The sequence below is a fragment of the Enhydra lutris genome, unplaced genomic scaffold (genome assembly GCF_002288905.1).
Source record: "Enhydra lutris kenyoni isolate GAN:26980312 unplaced genomic scaffold, ASM228890v2 scaffoldscaffold59, whole genome shotgun sequence".
NCBI lineage: Eukaryota > Metazoa > Chordata > Mammalia > Carnivora > Mustelidae > Enhydra > Enhydra lutris.
In genome coordinates, this window is record NW_019154143.1 from 11,067,342 (window position 1) to 11,085,675 (window position 18,334).

An 18,334-nucleotide genomic window follows, 5' to 3' on the forward strand; every position below is an offset into this window, starting at 1 on the left:
TGGCCACCAGCTAAGGGCAACGGCTCCAGGGCGCTTCGTATAGCATGAGGTGGTGGCCCGTTCTGCTCTGGGCTGGCCAGATCTCACCTGAAGCATCCTGTCTCTTTCTAAGATCCGCAGTTTCAGAAGGATGGAAGCAGTGGAGAATATTTAGGGGAGAGTGGCCAGACAATGGAGGGATTCGCTTATTAGATATGAAGCAGTCTAAGGAAATTTGGGCTTGGGAATGTCTTGGAGGAACATGAGAAGAGCCGGACTGAGCTGTGTTGCACCAAAGGACATAACAGGGATCAGAAGTTGCCAGAGTTCCAATAAACAGACTGGTTCAACAGAAACCAGAATTTCCCAGCCATTAGAGAAGGTGGTCTGGCATCTGGTCATGGGAGGGGACATCACAGAGTCAACAGATAGAGCGGGTTTGTATGAGGTGAGCCTAGGAAAGGAATTCTAGCTTTTTGAAATGCCACAGCATGTGTAAATAAGAGTAAAAATAATCATGTAGCTGACATTTTCCATGCATCTTCTCAGTACTGAGCTCTGTGTTAAGAGTTTTACATTTAACATTAGCAGCAGACTTGGAAATAGGTGCTATCATTTACTTCTTGGTAAATGGACAAGGACGATGAGACCTAGGGATGCAAACTGAATAATCTTACTTGCCTGACCAGTTAGCAGTGGGCTAGAAAATTCAAACCCTGTTGAATTTTATCACTCCAGTGATAAAAGAGCCAATGCTCTTAAGGGAAGGGCTGAGTGCATTACATTTAAGAGCATAAGCCAGAAGAAGTCTCAGAGAAAGAGAACTGTCTTAGTCAATTCCTATGGGAACAGAACTCACAGGAGAAAATGTCACAAACTGCAAAGCAAAATAAAGCCCGTAAACCCAGGGCAGAATTCAGGACAGAAGCATCTCCAAAGATAGCCAACCCTTTGGAGGATGATCATGGACAATGTGAACTTGAGAGGTGTAAGGAAAAGACTCATGGAGGGTGGGCAGGAAGGAAGCCAGGACTGGTCAGTGGCCTGGCTGACCCCGAGGGCTGTCTCCATCAGAGGGAACAATAGGTCCCAGCCATTAGGCAGGTGATACAGCCCTCTGCAACAGGACTAGAGGGTCCTGCTCAGAAAACTAGGGGTACCTGTGGTCTCACAAACACGAGAATCATACCCCACCTACTTGGCAATTGGCCCTGGATCAAAATGGTAGAGATGAAAATGTACTATTTGAAACCAGAAAGGGATCTGACACTTTCAGTAGCAGAATTCTGAATTTTTGTAGCAGTCAGATTTAAAGCAGAGAAGCCAACAATGAAGAATGCAAAGGTGAAGAAATTTTGTCTTTATAATTGATCAGGATGATGTCAATTGGCTGGACGTTGCATCTAGCTCTTTCTTGTGTAATTCATCCATAGGTGAGAGAAATACACGGAAATGAGTCTTATATGCATTACCTCAAACAAATGGTTATGGTCTGAATTGTGTTCCACTAAAATTTGTTATATCGAAGTCCTAACCTGCGGTATCTCAGTACAATGCTGTATTTGGAGATAGTGCCTTTAAAGAACTAATTAAGGCAAAATGAGGTCATACAAGAGGGCCCTAATCCAAAATGACTGTCCTTATAAGAAGAGGGATTAAGACACAGACCAGCACATGCACATGCACATGCACAGAGAAAAGACCATGTGGGGACATATGGAGAAGGTGGCCATCTGCAAACCAAGGGGAGAGGCCTCAGAAGAAACCAAACCTGTCAACACCTCGATCTTGGACTTTCAACCTCCGGGAATCTGAGCAAATAAATTTCTGCTGTTGCAAGGTGCCCAGGATTTATATCTCTTGGGCCATCAGACATCACTGAGTCATCCCCAGCCTGTAAGCTTTCAGAGGTCCTTCAACCCACATAATCTCAGTCAGCATGTGAACTTGGATTTCACAAAACTTAGTAATGTCCTTCCGGTGGGATCCTAAGTAATAAGGAAAACAGTATAGAGCCAGGACTTCAACCTGGGACAGCACAAAGGCAAACAGAGAGACACACCCTCACCCAGAATTAGCTTGGAATAGTTGGAGAGAAGCAACTGAATTCAGGTTGAACACTGACAAGTCTGATGACAGAAGAAAAGTGCCACCAACATTACAAAAGGAAAGACCACAGATAGGTAGTTTGGAGTTATAATAGTGCTGTAATATGTGATTAATAAAGATTGATTAAAAATGGATTGGTCCTTAAGACAAGGGAATTCTCTTGCTACTTGGAACCAGTGGAACCCACAGCTCCCAGAGCCCCCCATCCTGGAATCACACATATTTGCATGTTGACATTGTTAATAAAGAACTATGGAGATAATTCAAATGAGCCCTGGGTTTTGGAAGTCACGGTTTTCCATTTTTAAGCTCTTCTTTTGCAAAAGCTTTTCAGGTGCACAGTGCATTTTATGGATGTTTAATAGAGTGACAAATTCCATGTGAGAGATTTTAGAAACTGTCAGGTGAAGTGAGCCAGCTGGGGCAATGGGGGTTCTTCTCCCTGTGGCTGCTGCATGGGCTCTCAAGGTAATCCTCCTGAGGGAGTTCCAGCCATGGTTTGAGCAACATCAACCTTGGCAGAAACCTGTGCCGATCGAGGGCTCTTCCATAAGGGGCTGTCCTCATTTGTGTATTTGTGTCATAGTAGCCAGATGGGAATCAACCCACTTCTCCTGCTGAGTCCTGTACCTCTATCTCTGTGCTGATCTACCCATCAAAAGGGCACACAACAGGGCCCCGGTATACATAGCCTGGACACACCTCCCACCCCACCTGGACACGCCCCCCTCATGCCTGTGTGCACACTTGACTTCTGCCCCCAGATAGCCTTCTGTGTCCTCTGCTACACATCCAAAGCCACCTGCCTCTCAGGGCCTGGTCCTTATGGTGTCTTCTTCGCCAGCACTGTGGGCCTCAGGGTAGTCCTCCTCCAACCCCTCTCCAGGATTCTCCCTTCCTCCTTCATGCTTTCATAATTCAGACTGCTCTCCTTCAAGGCTGCAAGTTGCTTCCACCAGGATTCCTCTCCGATTCTCCGCTGCAGCCTCATCAGTAGTACCTTTGTGCTTAATGAAATAACGGTGGCTTTTTGCCACATTCCTATCTTATTAATTCTTCACGCGATGCAGAAATATTTCCCGTAGAATATGTTGGTGCTTTGTATAATGTAAGATGACTATCCTGTCAAGCACTAAGAACTGTCCATCAGTCTGTCCTGGTTATGAACCATGGCAGCGGATGGATTCAAATTTCAGGAACCAGATGTCTGCACAGGAGGGCACACTAGTGCATGTTCATACATAAATGTGAACACACATAAATTTATGCATGAGAGGAGGCAGTAAGGGGAAGGTACGGACCGGAGAGGCCAACTGAATTTCTTCGGGAGATTGTCTAGAGAGGCTGCATTCGATCCAAACATAGAGCCTCGGTCTAGGAAACGCTGTTCCTCAAACGCTCTTCGTCTTATGCATGAACACCAAGTGCCAAAACCCATGGCTTCCAAACCACAGGGCTTGTCTGAATTATCTACTTAGTCCTTTATTAACAAAGTCAACGTGCAAATTTGTGAGATTCCAGGATAAGCAGTTCAACCAGCAGTGGATTCTGTTGGTTCCAAAGAGCAAGAAGAGCCAGAGCCGGTTGGACAAGGCCTTACTGGAGCCACGTGTGTAAAACTCTGCTCCCTGGGGCTGTTGTTGCTGACCAGCCACAGCGAACTGTCTGTCACAGCCAGAGGGCCTGCTCGTGCCTCTCCCTTCTCCTGGTCACTGCTCATCCTCCATGTAGATGGCTTTCAAAGGGGTGGGCGGCAGTGTGCTCCTGGCACGCCAGTGTTCCCCCATGCTATCTGCTGGCTCCCCTGCCAGTATACCCTTGAGGGAAAGAGGGGGAACCCCTCTGTAATATTCTTAATGTGCCAGTGGGAGAAACTCTTTCCACTCCGTGCCCACCCCTCACGTGATCATAGCCATCCTCCTGACCCATCTGTACAGGCCCAGGTGTTACCATCTGTGCCGAGTTTTCGAAATGTCAGTGGTGACGTGGGCGGCCTGGAGTTTCAGAACTCAGCCAGTTGTCCGTGCTGCCACCTCTACCTTGACCTCGTGGGTCTGTTGGCTGTCTTGCCACCTGGGTCTGTCCCTTCCTGGCCATGCCAAGCTTCCATGTTGAGGTTGCATTCCTAGAGGGCGACCGGTCTCCAGAATGTCTTCAGTTCTTCCCACAAAGTCATCTTTCTAAAGCTGTGCATTCATCATCCTATCCCCTGCTCAAAACCTTTACGTGCTGTACACACACACACACACACACACGCGTGCAAGTGCACACACACACACGCACACATGTAGGCTGTCTGCAAGTGAAAGGCCCAACACTATGGTCTGCCTCTAACAAATTACCCCAGCCTCCTCTTTCCCCCAAGCCTGCCCTCACCAGCCAGCCCTAGATCCACCCCTTGTCACTATCCTCGCTCAGCCTCTTACCATGCCACTCTTCCCATCTGGGAAGATCTAGGGATTGTCTCTGATTTTTTAAAATTTTAATCCAAATGTCACTCTCTTTTATCCCATACTAACATATTCCTTCTAAACTTCTATAACATGGGTATGTTTTGTCCCAAAGTGCATTCTTTGGAACTCTGGTCCTATAAAATTCTCCAAGAAAAAAATAAGGGAAGGTTCCATCACCGCCTGCATTTAGGATTTACTGTCTATGTTATGGCATTTGGGATATTTACAAAGCATGGCCAAAGGCTCTGAGAAGTCCTGCAATTTAAAAAAAAAGTTTCTGTTAAATCAACCTGTAGTTCTTCATTCTACACTTGACTGTGGAATCTCTTGGGGCATAGTTTATTGTGTTCTACACCACTCACTGGTGCCTTCCTCGCCTCCATTGCCACATTATCAATAACTGACCCACCGGTGGTCTGAGCATAAAAACAGTGTAGAGGAAGTTTTATGGAAGCTTCTGTTTCCTATGGGGGCAAATGCCATGGGATGTTCTGGATGTTCCATTTCATAAACCATCTTGTTGGGTGAACTACCAGATTCCAGGACCCCTGCAGCTAGTCCTGACTCCAGTGGGTTCTCCTTGCTGGGAACCTGATCTGTCAAATCCTGAGGGAGAACTCACCAAAGAGCTGGGTGTTTAGAATTTCGGTAGGAATGGGGAGTTGGCTTCACAACCTGTGGTGCTTTCTCCATACCTGGACTGCAAACTTCCCCCTAGGGGGAGTACCTGGGTCTAATGTGTAGGTAGTGAGAGAATTGGGTCCATCCCTGCCTGATGCTTCTCAGTCCTGAAGGAAGGGACATAGTGGGTGGTGAGAGCAGAATCCCAAAGAGAAAAGAAGATTCCTTCAATCTGCAGGAATCCCCAGGGACTAGGATAAACTGGGAAAGTTGTCCAGCAGCTCCCTGCCATGAAGTATGTCTCAGATGGGCAGAGAGGACTTCTACAACTCCTGTTTCAGGGGTCCTGACTCTTAAGTTCTGGGGACCTTCAGGATAAGTACACGGTTGAGCCCTCAGATCAGTAGAGCACGTAGGCCTCCTGCTGGCAGCCTTCTTTCTCTGTGTGTCCTTCTAGTGCAGAGATCATGGCCCAGGTACAGCAGGTCCTGTGGCTAGAGGTTCTTTCAGAATTGCCCTGGAAATTCTATCCCTACCCCTTCATTTTTGTAAGTTGTTTTTAGCCACATTTCATGAATCAGGGCCTGCTGGGACATAAAGCAGTAGTGAAGAGTCCAAGTCATGAAAGGCAACTACATTTCAGCACCTGTTCCCTCTGCCTCCCGGCAGGGCTCCCTTAAACACTGTGCTTGAGGAGTGCAAGCATATGTGTGGACTCCCAGGAACACACTGGAATCCGTGACCCCTATCCAGGCCCAAGCCCCGAACATGTGGGACCCAGTGCAAAATGAACACGTGTGGCCCCTTGTTCCAAAACTATTCAGAATTTCAGGATGGAGACAGCAGAGTCAGAGAGCCCAGGTGTGGATTCTGAGCACGGAGCCCTGAACGATGGCACAGATCTTAAGTCCATGAGGTTGGTTCTGCGGGAATCTGCTGTGGACCCACAGGGAAGGGTGCTGGGGACTTAATGGTCTCCCTCCATAAGGACTTCATGGTGGCGAGACAGAAGTCACAGCATCCTGGAAAGCCTTCTTTGAGAGTGGGGGGCTTCAGGTTGGCCCTCTGGATGCTCTTCCTAGATTTCCACCCTCTGAAGCTGTTAGCAGACTGGAGCCCCGCTAAGTCTTCTGGTTTGAATCAAACTCCAAGCTTCAGTGGGGTCGAGTTCATTCCTGCAGACTGTGTCCATGCCTGCTTTTCAAATTATTTTCACAGATCTGGTTTCTCTGCCCCCAGGCTTCTTTTCTACCAGGATGGCACATCTACCTTTCACACTTGAGATCAAAGTTTACAATACACAAATATCCGAACCTGATTCTCCCCATGCCCAAAAGTCTTACCCAGGGTTGGACCAGCCTGGCCTGCGTCCAGCATGAGCACCTGCCTTTCCACAAGCTGACTGCCAGCTGGGCCCATTTATTCCAAGGTTCTTCTTGGCTCTCCACTCACATCCCCCTCTGCTGTCCCTCCACCATGTTCACCATCCACTTGTCCCAGGTTATCTACCCCTTCCCGTCTCTATCTCATATCCTCTGAAAGCTCTACAGTTCCCTCTATCCCTGAGCCCCAAGTTCAGAGAGGATATGTTGCCAAAAACTAAGTTCCACGTTCCAACCAGAATTGCCTACTTCACCTCTTCCAGCCCCCTCAATGTAAAACCCACACACGTAAAATATTTTCAGCAGGTAAAGGAGGCTGCTTAATAAATGGGACTAGGAAAGACACCGTGCATTTAGAGAAAGGTTTGATACCTCTTTTTCAAATGGTAAATGAGAATAAATTCCCATGAACTTGGTATTTTAAACCAGAAAGATAAAATTATAAAAAACCACAAGAAAAAAAAAATATGTAAGAATATTTTTTGTGTGTTTTAGACTTTCTGAGCAAGCCAAAACCTGGGTGTTTTAACATCCATAACAGATTAGATCACATAAAAATCGAATATTTCTGGGGTGCCTGGGTGGCTCAGTTTAAGTGGCTGCCTTTGGCTCAGGTCATGATCTCAGGGTACTGGGATTGAGCCCCACTTCGCCCTCACCTCCCGCCTGTGCTCTCTCTCAAATAAATTTAAAAAATCTTTTTAAAAAATTAAATATTTCTGGGGTGCCTGGGTGGCTCAGTGGGTTAAAGCCTCTGCCTTCGGCTCAGGTCATGATTCTAGGGTCCTGGGATCGAGCTCTGCATAGGGCTCTCTGCTCCGCAGGGAGCCTGCTTCCTCCTCTCTGCCTCTCTGCCTAATTGTGATCCAGTCTGTCAAATAAATAAATAAAATCTTTAAAAAAAATTATTTCTGTAAAATGAAAGACATAGTAAACAAAGTAGAAGGTCAAGCAACAGACTGGGAGAAACGATTTGTAACATATATGTCAAAGGTTTAAAACCCAGAATATGAGAAGAGCTCTAATAGAACAACAACCTAAAAGGAACAAAAGGGAAAGGAAGAAGAAAGGAATGGAAGGAGGAAGAGGATGCGAAGAGTACGAACAGGATGAAACAAATGCATAAACTATTTTCTTCTAAATAAAAAATTGAAAACTAAATGAAATTTCAAAAACAGGTGCGGGGGGCGCCTGGGTGGCTCATTTGGTTGGGCACCCAACTCTTGATTTTGGCTCAGGTCATGATCTCGGGGTTCTGGGATCAAGTCCTGTGTCAGGCTCTGTGCTGGGCATGAAATCTGCTTAAGACTCTCTCTTTCTCCTTTTCCCTATTCCTGCCTCTTCTCTCCCTCCCTTTCAGAAAAACAAACAAAACTAACAAAAAACAAAACAAAAAAAGCTTAGACAGTGAGAAGACCATTGCGCCATGAAGTCTGGGACATCAAAGACCCATAGACACCACGGATAAGCCTCCCTCCAGCTCTGAGGATAGGCCTGGCCTGACCATGACAGAGCCCCTTGGGGGGTCTCTTGGAGGCTTTGATGTGGGAGCACCTCAACGTTCTCAATGTTCTGCTCAACCACATAGAGGCCTTTCTCCCCAAAGTTTAAAAATAGAAAAAAGAATATAAGCAGGCAACTTATAAAGGAGGAATTATTAGCAAACCACAGCCCTTCTCCTTCAAACCAGCTTCCCTGCAGAACAATCCACTAATTTATACATTTGTTTTTAAAATCAGCATTTCTGGAGGCGAAGTTTAATCCTTTCCATTTTCTTTCAATGCACGGTTTATTGGATTTACATCCTAAAACTCCTCAAGGAAGGCAACTTTCTTTTTAAAGATTTTATTTTTAAGTAATCTCTACACCTAATGCGGGGCTTGAACTTATAACCCCCAGATCAAGAGTCACGTGCTCCACCGACGGAGCCAGCCAGGCGCCCCAGGGAGGGCAACTGTTAAGTCCACCCTCAAAGGCAGGATTTTCTGAAGGGACGCCAGTTGTGCATGGCTGCAGAGTAAGGTGACCACAAAAATGGCGCAAAGGGTGCTGTGGGGACTGTACTAGTCTACATTTTAAAGAAGACAGAATTATGTGATAGGCCGCCCATGCAATTATTAAATATTATACAGAGGAAAAACCCTGGAAGGAAACAAGTTGGAATGGGAACAGCAGAGAGCTCTACAGGGAGAAATGGGGGTGATTATCTTCTTCCCTGTCTTCTGTTCTGAAGTCCCGACCCTGGTGTCCTGACGGCTGACCCGGCCTGCCACCAGGGTCCCCCCAGCGGAGTCCTCTGCCTGGGGCAGTCACACAGCACCTCTACCCTTAGGATGCCTTCACCTGGTGCATTTACAGTTTCGTCAGATACTACCTTGGGGTAACAGATAAAACCTTCAGTTACATCACGCAGACATAGTTCTGCAGGCCATTTTGCTTGCTTCCAGTAAGGCCCTCAATTTTACAATAAAGGAGGTATTTAAAAAGCTTAAGGCTCATGCTTATAGCAAACAGGCAGCGACCCAGGGGCGCCAGCGACGGGTGTGTCCCCAGCCCAGTCACGAGAGCATCCCAGGCAGCACCCGTGGGAGAAGAGTCTCAACACCTCCCACTGCCTGGAACCGCTCCCTGGACCCAGTCCCCGGTCCCCGTGGCACCCTGTGAGCGCGCTCAGACGCCGCTCAGAGTCTGGGCTCCTCCGCCTCCTGACTTTGAAGTCAAGGTTTCGCTCTCTTGACGAATACTCATTGCTGAAGGCTACCCTTGCTACTAAAATAACTTTCCATGAAATACTCTTGACTGTAAATGCCCTGACATTATAAGAAATGCTCGTGTTTGTGTGTGGTTATGTCTTGTGTAACCGACGCCACCGGGTTTTCGAGGTGAAAATTGCTCGTTTTTGTCATTTCCAAAACCTGACATTCTTTCACTATAATGTGGCAACTTCTCAGTTCTTTAAACTATTTTTTTCTTTAAGTTCTCATGAATTGGCGGTTCCTGTTTTTCTGAACTGCTTGTCAAAGCTATGTTTTGTGTTAGGTTCACAGCCACCCCTGTTCAAGAACTAGGAAACAAAGCAAAAAATCCCCACAAAAGTGTGACTTCCCGGCCCTCTGGAGCCTCTCTGCTTGCTTTGTAAATTGTAATTTGGAGGGATGCGTGTGACCCTTGGAGAAAGGGAAAGGAGCGGGCAAGGGACAATGTGGGTAAAAGTTCCGATCGCCAGGGGAGATCCTGGTGTGAGGTTAGATGGCGCTCTGCTCACGCTCGCTCACGTGCAGACTGTGGCTCAGCAAACACGCCCCCCCCCCACCCCCCGGCATCCTGCCTGGGGACACATCGTGTGGCCCACCACAGCATGGATCCCATCACATATAAAGTTGAAGTGGGTCTTTCTCCCCAACCCTCCCCACCGCCCACCCTTACCCCTTTTCAAAAACCTAATGCAAAGATCAAATTCCGCTTTTTGACCTCTGGTTCTACAGTTCAGGAAAGTTAAAACAAAGCGAGAACATTCTATTTGCTTAACTAAAGCAGGACTGCCCGGACACAGGCCGAGCATGGCCACCGCCGACAGGTGGTGGCTAATCCAAGCTGAGCCGGACTCGGGATGGAAAGCTGCTCAGAGCAGCCTCCCTCAGCATCGGGAAGGATGTGCACCGTTTTAGTTTCCTAGAGTTGCCGTAACAAAGGACGATAAACTGGGGGCTCAAACCACAGAAACGTATTATCTCACTGTTCTGCAGATGAGAAGTCTGAGATCAAGGTGTGGCGGGGCCACGCTCCCATTGGAGGCAGCCACAGGAGAATTTGACCGCAACCTCCCTCCCAGCCTTCCTAGTTTGTGGCAGTCCCACTGCCATCCCCACCTGGCCTTCTCCCCATGCGTATGTCTGTATCCCAATGTCCCAGTCTCATTAGGACACCACTCACATTGGAAAAGGGGCCACCCTCTCCACTATGACCTCATCTTCAATCATGTCTACCATGACACCATTTCCAAATAAGGTCTCATTCTGAGTTACTCAAGGGGTAGGGCTTCAACATATGAGCTCTGGGGAGACACGATTCAGCCCGTAAACACACACAGAGGCCTTGAAGGGTGACTCACGAAGTCTGGACTTCCACTCACTTTCTCTGTCATTTTTTCTGCCGGTGTCTTCCCCCAAACTCTTTCCCCCCGAAAATAAATCGCCTTCTTATAAATATATTTGCTTTCCTGTTTGTTGGTGTCAAATTACAGACTGTTTAAAAAGCGTGACATTCCATACAACTCAAAATCCTGCTGATGGAAACAGTCCCAGTCGGGAGGTGCCTCTCAGGGATGCCACCAGCCAGCTGGCCTCTGGAAGGAGCAGGGCCACCCAGATGGGGCCCAGGCTGTCATGTCTCAGCGCGGATGTCCTGTCTCCCTGGGCTCCGTGCTGCCTTCTGTCCTGCAACCCCATAGGTGCTTTGAGGGTAAAACCCAGGAAGCCCCTCGGGCCCTGGGGCAGCTGTGAGGACAGCTGACTGCTGAGAAACCAGCTGTGACTGGTCGGCTGGCTGTCTGGCCTGAACTCTGGCTCCCCCACTCGTTAGTTCTGTGACCACCGCCCCCCCCCCCCCCCCCCCCCCCCGAGAAATGGAGATCCTCACGGAGGGTGATTCCGCGACACCTGGACAAGGGCCAGGCCCAGAGAAGACCATGAGATGTCAGCCGTGGCCACTTGAGGTGCCTCTGGCCATGGCGAAAGCACGAACTTTCACTTAGGGAGATTTGCTTAGAATAATTCCGAGATGAATTTTTTTCTTTTTCAACTCTCAATCTCCACCTCCTCATCCATCTCTTTTGTGAATAAAATTTGGTGTCAAACTGGCTATGGGGGTCCCGGGCCGGCATGAAGCCCTGGGCATCCAAATCACTGTTTACTTTCTGGCCCTCAGCCAGCTGCCTGATCGCCACCCTGGGTCAGCAGAGTCCTGGGCTGTGAAATCACATCTCAGCCCCCTGCCCTGGACCCTCAGGATGGCCCTGACCACTCTGGTCTGGGGCTTCACCAGGCACCGGAGCGCGTAAACGGTGTCTCCCCTGTGCACCCACCTGTCCCCTAGATGCCCACACAAGCACAGGACCAGGGTGCAGGAGAAGGGGCAGTGTGGCCAGCCCAGCAGGCCGGAACGCAGGGAGGGAACACGCAGCCCAGTGCTCTCGAGAACACAAAAGTGCTTTAGCAGTAAAAATGATTGTGATGGTTTTTTCAGAAAGTAGGAAAGAAAGGGAAAAGATTCATTCAAATACCTGCTTACATTTGCATAAAGAAATTCTGGACAGATAAGCGATGAAGAGCAGGGTTTCGGTGGGGGGGTCAATGGGAACGGGGTAGGAGACAGGGGTAAGAGCGTGCTTTTCATCTGACCCCTCACTTACTTTCGCTTTCGAAACTTATTCAAAGAATTAATTAAAGCTGGAAACTCTATTCCTTATTCACATTGGCAGATTAAGAGAGACATCCCCGATGCTGAAAAGCATCAGCTGAAGGTCAGTGGCACTTTTGATGAGGGCCCTTTTCCAGGTGAGAACCTCTAGGTGCCCCTGGCAGGAGTGCGCTCCCCATGACTAATCACAGAGCTTCCAGCAAGATTCCTTGAGGTTGTGGAAGAGCTGCTCGGGCAGAGGTTCCAAAAAAGTTGACTTCCTTTGCAGGATTTATTTGAACGATCGGAAAAGGCTTTAATCTGGTTGTGGTCTTGGAAAACAGAATCCCACACAAAGCCCGACATTGGCCAGTTGGGGGTTTGTGATGTTTTGGGATGAGGCTGATGAGAATCTGGGCTCTGCCTTGGCCTGTGCTCCCTGAGACTCTTGAGAACTTTAGCCCGCTGGTCTGCAACATGGGCTAAGAGTGTCCAGTCCTCATGGGATGGATGTGGGGATTGAACAAGTTAATGGCTATAATGCAGCCAGCACACACCAGGCCTATGGAACATGTTCCATAATTATTAGCTTCTCTGTCCCCTACTGCTGTCAGGAGGCCCTTTCAGAATTGAGTTACTACATACAGTTTAAGCAGGATGATTAATCTCCCCTAAGTCTTGCACAAGATATAAATTAAAACCTCCAACATGAGAACCAGGGGCCTCCCCTTTACCACCACTACAGCACTGAGCAACTGTAATGATCTTTGGAAGCTGCTTGCTCAGAAAGTTCTGGAACTCTCTCTTTCCTGAAACTTGGAGAACCATTTCCATTTCAGTAAGAAGTCCTCTTGCCACTCACTGGCTATTCATTTTTATAGAGAACAGTAGAAATGAGAGTTGGAAGATTCTAATAATTTTGGCAAGCAGAGGGCAGGTGGAGGTGGGGTTGGGCTGCAAGGACACTGGGCTCAGTTAAAGGCTATGCAATGACTGGGGGAGGCAGCCATCCAGTCCCCCTTAAGTGACCATTCCTATTCTGTGCCAGTGCCCCCGGGGATGGATGCAGCGGGTGAACACTGAGCAGGCGGGACCCACTTTGGGGAGGTGAGACAGTGCCTGGGTGACTCACTTTCTCAGCCGGAACATTCTGGTCTGCAGTCACCACTTGTGCTGCTGGGTGGCAGTCTGCACTCACTCTGCGTCTCTGCTCTCCCTTCCCCAGAGCAGGCACTTCTGGGGACTTCAAAGGGACCGCTGCACAGAGACAGGCGCCCATCCGTCAGGCCGGGCTCAGAGGTGCCTACTTGAAAAGCCTACCTGAAGTGAATCACATTCATCCAAGCCACAGACCCCGAGGGTGTGACTCTGTATAAGCAACGAAACCAACACTCGCCACCTGAGCGTTCAGATGTTCTAGATGTTTAAGGTGACTGACCGCTAGCATCTGGCATCGGACTGTAGGGTTTGCGAGCCTCACTGAAGGAAAGCTGCCTGTTTAAGGAGGGAGTGGGGGAGAACGAGACAGAAAGAGGGTGGCTACCCATTAGGAGAAGTCTGGCTGAGTGTGTAAATCATCAGTACCTGCCCCGTTTGTCAATGGGGTCACACCACATATTTGATTTTGTGATGTGTCTCGTCACCCCCTTCATCTGCAACCGTGAAATCTGTGCAGGAAGGGGAGCTGCTGGTGTTCAATGGGGTGCCCCAGAATGCTAGATGCGGGCAACCCTGAAGACAGGCCCTAGTGGATACCAGAGGTCTCTGCTCTCGGTCTACACTGAGCCAAACGGTCTTCTGGAGAAGAGGAAAAGGGAGGGACCCCTCTCTAACTTGCAGATGAAGGCAAGCTTCATATTTTATGTTAGAGAGTATTTAGGCCAAATCTAGGAGATTAAACCAAAAGTCAGTACCCGGATGCAAAACGCAGGAGAAGGGGCTTTGTACACATCCCCCACCCAAAGAGGCCATGATGTTGGCCAACAGATGGGTGTGTGGGTCCCAGACCTCAGCCTTGGGTCCAGGACAAGGCCGGTCACTGCGCTCATGGGAAGGGAGACATCAGAAAACTGGGGTCCATGACCAGAAGGGCAGCCTGGGGTCAAGGCTGCCAAACACCTCAGCACCCACTTTCGGGAACTATGGGAAGAAGTAAGAGCTTGAGCACAGTGCTAACAGCGAGGTGACTAGAAGGGCTCACCGAGAAAGAAGCCAGGGCTTCTGTGATAATTCAGCAGTTTCTGGGACAGAAGAATGGCCCAGTGAATATTAATGAGTGTGCTGAATTATGACCATCGTCGTGACCACAGATATGACTGGATGGCTTCAGGGCTACATCCAACATGTGGAAGTGCCAGAAAACAGGCTCTGCATTATTGATCCACTGGCTTCTCCACCAGTGCTTTGCAGTGATGGGATGGGCTGTCTCTGGGAGGAGAGAGGGGTTTAAGTACAGATTAAAGGGCCCCTTCTAGAGCTCACCTAGAAGGCCTGCTGGAGTGGGCCATGTCCTTTGACCCCAGAGAACTCCTGATAGGAAGTGAAGAGTGTCTTTGTAATGGTAATGACCCCAAGTTGGGTTGTTGAGAGCTCCCGGTGTGGGGGTCACCCCACTGCACTGTACAAACGATCAGAGAGGCTTGGTGACTCACTCACCGTCACACAGATCCCCAGGGGGAGCCGGAACCTACTCTAGCTGTCAATCCATACAGGGAGAACAAAGCAAGACACCAGTGCATAAACCGACTCCTTTCAGATCTCCACACAAGTGGAGGTACCCTCACAGCCCACCCCGTGTCCGTGAGGACCCTCATCCTGCACCACCGGCAGCCCCCTCCAGCAGCCCTTCTAACAACCACATTTGCTTATCACCTGCCTCCAGAGGTCTCAGTAAACACTTGAGGGATACTGAAGGAATAAAGGAAGGAACAGACAGCGGGATCTCTCTCCCCTAGCTCTAGCCTGTACAGTTCACGTTCCCTCTGGGCCTGGAGAAAATGGAATGTGGAGGCAAGATGATGGGATTCCTCAGAGTGGATGGACCATAGCTGGGGGGAGATCAGGGGGCCCCAGAGAAAGGTGTCTGTGGTCAGAAACACACAGCAAAATTAGGAAGCCATTCCAGTAACCACAGCCAGTACGACGGAACACTTACAGTGCGTGTCACTTGGCTAAGAATTCTCCACGCGGTGAGCGCTCTCGTCCTCGAAACCACCCTCTGTGGTGCTTACTCCTCTGTCCCTACTTCTCAGGTGAGGAGATGGAGGCCAGGGGACACTGAGGTTGTGTGGCCAGGAGCTGGGGGAGCGGAGGCGTCATCCTCGTGGTGGCCCATGGCCTCCACGTGGCCAGACAGTCCATGGAATAGAGCAAACAGCACAGCGCCTGGGGGCCTGGCTTCAGGGGAGGGACACGGCATGTCCCAGCACCCCACACCCATGGAAGGACATCACTTTGCTACGCAGTGGAACAGGCCGGGGGCAGGGGGGAGGAGGGGCGTGGGCCTGGGGCCTGGGTTGGCTGTCCTTCATCCGTTCAGCTCAGCTCCCTGCTGCTTGTGTGCTTCCTGTCCATTATGGCTGAACATGGTTTAATGCTTCTCCCTTAACAAGCCAAAAGAGTCAAAAGACTCACTTGGAGGATGTGTAGGATGACAATGACAGGGACCAAGCCTGAGGTGTCCCTTGGGCCAATCTCCTCAGTCCCCAGAATGGCTCCACACAAACAAAAATAAGGATGCCTTTCCCCAAACAGGAAAGCTCATGATCAAATACCACAAGCCCAGACAGTCTGTCTATGTGCATCTCACCTGAGGCCCTCACACCTGGAAGAAACCAGCAGACAGCTGGCAGGAACATTCTCAGTGTCAGGTGCCCGGCCTGGGCCACCTCCTGGGCAGGTCGTTCTCTGAACACTGGAGGCCCTGACAGTCCGCTTGAGGTTTTATCCCCAGAGAGGGGGACACTGAGGCTTAGAGTAGTGGCCCTGGTGGCCAAGATGTAGGAGCCTCACCTGCCTGGCCCAGAAACTCTCCACCCCTCTGACAACTGACTGAGAGCCAGGCTCAACTTGACCCCTTCAGCCCAGGGCCACATCTGTTGCTAGGGTGATGGCCCATCTTTCAAAGCTGCCCAGATTAGGAAAACATGCTCTAGATACATGTTTTCTAATATGACAGCCACTGGCCACATGTGGCTACGTACATTAACATTTAAATGAATTGAAATAAAATACACGTTCAAATTCCATTTCTCAGTCACATCAGTCACTTTTCAAGTGCTCAGTAGCCACATGTGGCTTGTGGCTGCCTAGTGGCCTGGAGAACACACATTTTTATCATCCCGGAGAGTTCTGTTGAACGGTGCTGTTCTGGAGGCTTTGGGAAGTCAGAAGAAGATAGCATGTGACGTCTGCAGGTCCTCTGAGAGAGCTGTGTTTCTGACTCCTCTGCTATCACTGTTCTTTCTTGCCCCCTACCCAGGCCAAGGCCAAGGCTAGGACAGGGGCCCAGGTTAGGAGAGGCCCAGCAGCAGTCGGCAGATAGGATGAGGCCTAGACAGGGTGCCCCAACCAGACACTCTGCAGCAGCAGGGGCTGGGAGCAGCGGCATGTTTCCAGGAGGGGCCTGGGTCAGGGACAGACCACCAGGTCATGCAGGCTCCTCTGGCTGCAGTGGGAGGCTGAGGGGCTCTGGAGCCCCACACCTGCTGAGTCCCAGGTGTTGTACAGCAAGGGTGGCGGCCACCTCAGAGAGCAGACTGCCCCACGCCCGTTGTCTGGCCCCACGCACCCCTGAGATTGTGTGATGACTCCAGGAGCACTGGGACAAACAAAGTTTCCCGATAATGACAGAACATGCATTTTCCCTCAGCTGGGTTGAGGGGGTAATGTAGGGGCAGGGTGAGCTTCAAGAGATTTTGAGAATAAAGGAGTTACATCCTTGATACCTTAGCACTATAGACTGAAATTCGTACCCACTAAACAGATCAGCTAGATGAGTAGAGCAATTATTGGGGAGACAGGGGATGATAGGGAAATGGGCACAGGAGGGACGAATCTGTTCCAAAAATCCTCATCATCATTTCCTGAGATGACGTGAGTGTCGTAGCTGCTGAGGCTCTACAGCGGGGCAGCCAAGGGTCCCGGGCCCTTCTGTGGCTGCTCTCTGCCCTAAATGTTTTCATTTATTTTAAAATCAGAAGAGAAACCAAAATATAATGAAAATGAACATATAATGATCAATCCAGTTTAAATGACATTCATCTTTATATTGCGACAGTCAGAATACGTCCTTACATGAGGAAGGAGCCACAAAGGCTAAGCACCTGGAGTTCATAAAATTCACTATACGCAGCCTTGAACTTTTGCTCCTCATACCAGAGGCATAAAAGGCAGCTCCACACAAAGGGAACTGATGTCTCAACAGACCCTCCTAGTTGACCTGCAGATTGAATTTCAGCAGTGATGTCTCATACCTCCCTCTGCATCAATCAGGTCAACCCACTCCAAAAATAGGCACATCTCCAGGCAAAACACCTAGTCTCCCAAAGCCCTGGGACCATTTGCCTGCTCTGCCATCCTTAGCATTGCCTTTCTTTCTCCATGTTGTCTTGTGTTTTCAAGAAGGCTACTGGAGGTCCAGCCATCACCTTTGCATTCCACACAGGAAGACAGAGGGAAGTGGAGGACAAAAGGTTAAGCCTCTTAGATGTCAGGCTCCTTCAAGGAGCTTTCCTAAAATCTCCATCTCCCATTGCAGCCTATGTGTTTCATTGGCCAGCCATCTGTCTATGTGAATTTTCCCTCTGCAGTGGCATAAATGTATCATGTAATGTAAAGGAGCTGGAGAAGGAAGAAGGATGAACAAGGCTCTGAGATGGTACAAAGCAAACACAGAAGGGGACTCAGTCCAAGGCAGAATGACAGCAAACACCCCCTGCTCAAAAATCCATCCTGTCTCATGTATCATCACGGCCCTGGTTGTGCCACCAGGTAATGGGGTCATGTGGAATGGAGGGTATGACCGGTTCACCTTCTCTGGCCTTTGATCAGGTTGAATTATGTGAATAAACTCCATTTCCTTGGAGCTGAAACTCTTCTCCTTCTCCATTCTGCTCTTTGCTGGAACACTGCCGAACCTTGGAGGCCCAGTCTGGAGGAAGCCCAGTCTGGTATCCTCGGGGCTGTAAGGGCGTGGTCCTGACTCCGGAGCTGACTCTGGAAAAGCTGGCTACAACAGACGGGTGAGTCATGAACCCAGACATAGCTGAGATTCCTGGTATGTGCTCCGGGGGGAAAGAATGCTAAGCTTGGACTGCTTTCCTTCGAGGCAGGAGATGCTACAGGATGTAAGGCTCCCCCCCTCCCTGCACCTGTCCCCTGGGGCACTTACAA